At 36.4% G+C, this 5,444-nt stretch overlaps 1 pseudogene; it reads right to left on the reverse strand.

Moving 5' to 3' along the window:
• Positions 1–3,820: 3,820 nt before the first annotated feature.
• Positions 3,821–5,132, reverse strand: LOC117072997 (annotated as a pseudogene).
• Between the last annotated feature and the right edge of the window lie 312 nt (positions 5,133–5,444).

The raw sequence follows: 5,444 nt of genomic DNA on the forward strand, positions 1-5,444 counted from the left end.
TTAATACTCAAGAAAAAGAGAGAGAAACAAATATGAACAAATCTTTTGTTTTAAATGAAATGTAATCCTTCTATTTTCAACTCCTAAATAGGCAAATGGTCATTACCAGTTTCTCTATCATAAGTCAGTAAGTGTTTAATTTAGCTATAAGGGTAAATTTACATTTTATAAAAAGCCAGCATTTTCAGTAAAGCAAACTAACCATATCTGTAAGAGAATGTCTATTAGCAAACTCACTGATTATGATACAGAATTATATTCTAAAAATGGTTGCCCTTCACAGAACTATAAAAGGTACCGTAATCAATGAATTTGTTAATTGACATTCTCTTACAGATATGCTTGGTTTGATTTTTCTTAATATATAGTCCATTAGAAAAAGACAAATGGAAGATTTATTGCCTCTCTTCTTCTCCCCTCCCTGCTCTACTTTCTCTATTACTTGCCAAACTTTATCTAGTATCCCATCTTTCGGACTTCAACTGCCACATATACACCATGCCTTTGATAACATACCAAAGCAGTTGAGAACACTCAATATTTTCACTAGTACTTGACAGAAATAAATCTCTTTATTGTTCTCAAAAGACACTTATCAAAAAGACAAAGTGCAAATACTTTGAAAGCAATGCTAACTTATCTCTAATTCTGCAAAACTTATCTTCACACCAGAAGTGTTAAAACAGACAGAAACTCCATCACTCCAAAAAGAGCCAAATTAAAAATTTAGCTTTTGAGCTCAGAGCTTAGAGCCTTCACACCCGCCAGATTCACAGTGCCCAATAAAGTTTCATCTTTCATTTCTGATAAAGTTGTTTCAATAATGTGTGTTATCTTTTTATATCTTGAACATATGATTTATTGTATTTAACTGGCTATGTAATGAGATTTTTCATGAAGATTGATTAGTGTATCACTAGGCCAATTGGCATCATTAAAAGGTAAAGAGTGAAAATATTAAAACCTGAATTGCCCGTTAAAACAGTTGAGCAGTGAAATGGTGGAAGAAACAGCTGCTGTATTTATTGTAGTGTATGATAGTTTTGGATGACATCATAAACATTTCATAAATATTATACATTCTCACCTTACTTCTTCTTGAAATAAAATAAACAGGGTTTCTTTTCCAATCATTGTACCTCTTGTGTGTTTAATGGGCCTTGCTGGGGGTAGGACGGTTTTTAGCAGAAATTCATTAAATTGTAGACATTTCTGGAATTGTGTGTAGTAGCAAAGAAAAACCCTGGAGCAGCTATATCCAGCAAGAAGGAAAAGTAGCAGAGAAAATTCCTAGAAATAAGATCTTGACCAGCCAGAAGTCAGTGGACACTGTAATCTTTGTGTCCTCAAGGAACAATGTCGTTGAAATAGTCTGACATAGATCCAGAAAGTGGCTTATCTATTTATTTTATTTATTATCTGTTTCCCCCTACCAGCGTGTAAAAATCTATGAAAACACGGGGTTTTGTCCTTTTTAACTGACCACCAAATACCCAGTGTTTGGCACACAGTACTCGTTCAATAAATATTTATTGCATGAATGAATGGATGTCTTATCCTCCTGAATGAGTGCGTTGGGAAACTTCCCTTCCACACCAGGAACTACTTATGAGGCTGCCATGTAACACTGGGAATGAAGGCAAGTTGACTATGGGAACTTAAACATTCTCAGTAACCAAAAATATCTTTTCAGTCAGTAGAGATAACCAAAAAGGATATAAGTAACCAATGGATCCATTTGACTGTACCTGTATCTGAAGGGGAGCTTTCTAACTAAAACATACTCCAGACTTGTTTTGTTGTGTAAGCAAACCCACCCCTCACTTTACCAGGATGAAATGAATAATGAAAGCACATCGACATATTCTTGAGAGAACACAGAGATTGGGGCACAATGGGTTGCACGCAGTGTGGGGTTATTTGGGGTCAAGATGGCTCTAGAGCAAGCAGACGATGTGTGAGGATTTGGAGATGTAGCAAAAGCATTTTAGGACAGTAATAGTGATATCAGGCAGTATCTGAAGGTTTCATATGGTTACACGGGGATTTTGGCAGTCTGATATTCTTTAGCGACAGCTATTTCTGATTAGAATTAGCAGCAAATAATTCTGGAAATGAAAAGTAAGTAAAAAATAATCTGGGCATCCACTGTATATCCCTTGTTTGCTAGCACTTTGATAAGAGTTCCTTAATTGTTCTGAACTTTTTAAATTTTTGCTTAATTCTCTACCCTCCTCAAATCTTGATTAATTGTGGCATTGTGTTAGGGGTATAAGCTGATTATTAGTCCTGAGGTTCTTCCAGTTGAGATTGGGCCATCTTAACCTATTTTATCATCTGCCCAACCTCTAATAGCAGAACAAAACGATACAAAAAAAGTAAACATAATCTAACAATCTAGTTTCTGAATTAGACAGAAATATAATGGAGTGCATCAATGAATAAGATATATTTAATGAGGACAGGTTGGAATTAGGCTAATTTAACATGATTTTTAGTGATAGTTCAGATTTAAAATATGAACACCCATTTGGGTACAAATATGGATGCCATGAGCTTAGGTATTACTATGAGCTTAGGTATTTTTTCTGATTAATTATTTTATGTTTAGTATTAAGTATAGTAAGTATCTAAAATTCAATATATCTCTACATAGACTGTGTATAAGCTAATCTATATCTGTATAAACTGACTTCAAACCATTTTCAGAACACACACACACACACACACACATACAGAACCACTAAATACTACCCCTCTCCAAAACATGAGTAGACTCAATCAAATTAACAAAATTTAATTCACATACTGAATTCCTAGTATTTAGTAAGGCATGTGATTACAAATATTAATCCAAATCCATCCAGGATTATAAGTGAGGTAAAAAAAAAAAAAAGAGCTACTTTAAAATAGGCTTTCCATTAAAGAATATTGAGTGTCTAAATTTATTAAATTATTTGGTTACATATCTGAATTTAATTGTAGTTTTTTTATATGGGTCTGCATTTAACTTTAATTTAGGTATTTCAGTATGTTTGTCCTTGTTGTTTAAATGATTAATTTCTCATATTTTCTCTTTGTTTTTGTATGTGGAAGACACTGACTTTTTGCATAAAAGTCTTGTTCCCAATCATTTTGCAGATATTTTCCATGAAGTCTAATCATTTTTAATATATTCTCTTAGGATTTTTTTTGTAAACAGTCTTATTATGTACAAAACATAATAAATTTGACTTCTTTCTTTTTTTTGAAGTAAAGGAAGGACTTTAACCTTTATTTATAGGACACTGTGAGATATGAAATTCCATATAGAAATAAGAAAACCATTCAGAATACAAGCTTCATACAGTATGTACAATTTGGAACTGTTCAAGTATAGTTTCAGCATAAAAAGTGGTACAATAACAAACCCCATTTAAAAAGAGTTCTTAGTAGAGAAACAGTAAAACCAGCTATTCCAAACATAGTACATGACTTTAAACTATAGCAAACATAGTGCACAACTTTAAACTATAGCAAACACAGTGCACAACTTTAAACTATAGCAAACATAGTGCACAACTTTATAGCAAACATAATGCGCAACTTTAAACTATAGCAAACATAGTACACAACTTTATGCCTCAGTTACATGATCTAAATATTAAAGGTCCCAGGAGTCCCCTCCTGAACTTGGAACGTACAGCCTTCAGAGGTAGTTTCTGGCCCAACAACTGATCTTCCTCTTCCTCTACCAGGAAATAGTTCTCAAATTAAGCTTAACAAAGCCTTACACACAGACCTCCACACTCTTTACTCATACTAGGTTTCTCGGTTTCACCTAGTTTCTCAGCAGCCTGAAAGATATTTGAAATGGCATCCAGGATAACCAAAATAATCTTGCTATCTCTTACTGTTAAGAGGTTTATCAGTGGTTTTATTGTGCCGCAATGAATGAGGTATACGATCTGTTCAACTGTTCCACCGCTGGAATAGTTGGTCACAGCCCCTCTAGATTCCTTTTTTGTCTTAAAATCTGCCTTAGAGAGAACACTGATGAAGAATGAAACTAATCCATGATTCACAACTTGCTGTATCTGGTCCTGGTGGCCAGCTGTGATGTTTGACTGTTAGTTTTGGGGTTGATTAGCAGCCTGGGAAAGATGGTGAGCGCTCCTGCATTGATCACAACCTGAGTCTGTTCATCTTTACCAGTGACAATATTACCAATGGCTCTTAGGGCTGGAGTCACAAATGGCAATTCAGAAGCTCCTAGAGACTTCACAAGTTGGGGCAAAACTCTTGTTTTCATGAACATGTGAATTCATTCATTTGGACCATCAGAAAGGTAGGGAATAACCCAGCAGATATCTGCTAATATTTCTGGATCATCATGACACAGGAATCAAACTAAGGTAGGAAGAATTTGCTCAGCAGAATCTAAAGGGGGTGTGAGTATTCTTGTTGTGGCAAAGGTTTGAAAATGTCCAAGTAAGATTAGACCGCATGCTAAAGATGATGTATCAGGAACTGCAAGAAGAACCAACAGTGGGTCAACTGCACTGCAGTTGATAACCAAGGCTTGGAAAACGGAACCATCACCTGCAATGTTTCCTAGAGCCCATATAGCTTATTCACTGATGTGAACATGGGGAAATGCCAACAGAGAAATGAATGCTGGGATGGCACCTCCGTCTACCACAGCCTTGGTCTGTTCTGATGCCCCAGAAACGATGTTAGTGAGTACCCAAGCAGATTCAAACTGAACGAGACTACAATCCATTCTTCCCAAGAAGGACAGAAACGTTGGAATCAAACCAGCCTGGATTATGTTGTTTATGGGGGACTGGTTTTCTCTAGAAGGTAGCTTCTTGGCAGCTTGAGTAGCTTACAGCTAACTTTCCCACGTTGTTGTTATTTATACCTTGGACAGTGTCATCAACAGATCAATTTACATTATGCTGGTTGTTGCAGTTCTTGTGCAGTGGAGAAGTAGCATCATCAGGAAATAAGCTTACATTTCTCCTTCTTAGCTTTCCTCAGCTCCACATTGACTTCTATTCTGCGATGCCTCATTTCTGTACTGTCTTTTCTTTGTTCTTGAATCTGCTAAGTCCAGCAGTTGGTGTATTAGCATTGTCATTGGTGGGCATGAATATGAGACAAAGGGAGAAAGCTTCACAGGGGGTCCAGGTTTCCATGGGATGCAACAGAGGCCTCAGCAGCTGAGGGGTGGCTGAACTAAAACGTCTACCTCAGTGCAGCCCAAAGACCGTGTCAAATTTGACTTACATCTGATGCTAAGTGACTTTCCCTTGCCTCATGGTTTTTGAGTTGTGAGCATGTCCCTGCCTGTGACTTTAAATCTTGTGGAAGCAAAGCCAACAGACAGGTCAGGGAGATTGTTTGCTGTAGCTCAAGAGCAGTTGAGAGCCTGGTGGTATAATGATGAGTGCTTGATGAAG

Source organism: Trachypithecus francoisi, unplaced genomic scaffold (assembly GCF_009764315.1).
Source record: "Trachypithecus francoisi isolate TF-2019V2 unplaced genomic scaffold, Tfra_2.0 Lachesis_group4, whole genome shotgun sequence".
NCBI lineage: Eukaryota > Metazoa > Chordata > Mammalia > Primates > Cercopithecidae > Trachypithecus > Trachypithecus francoisi.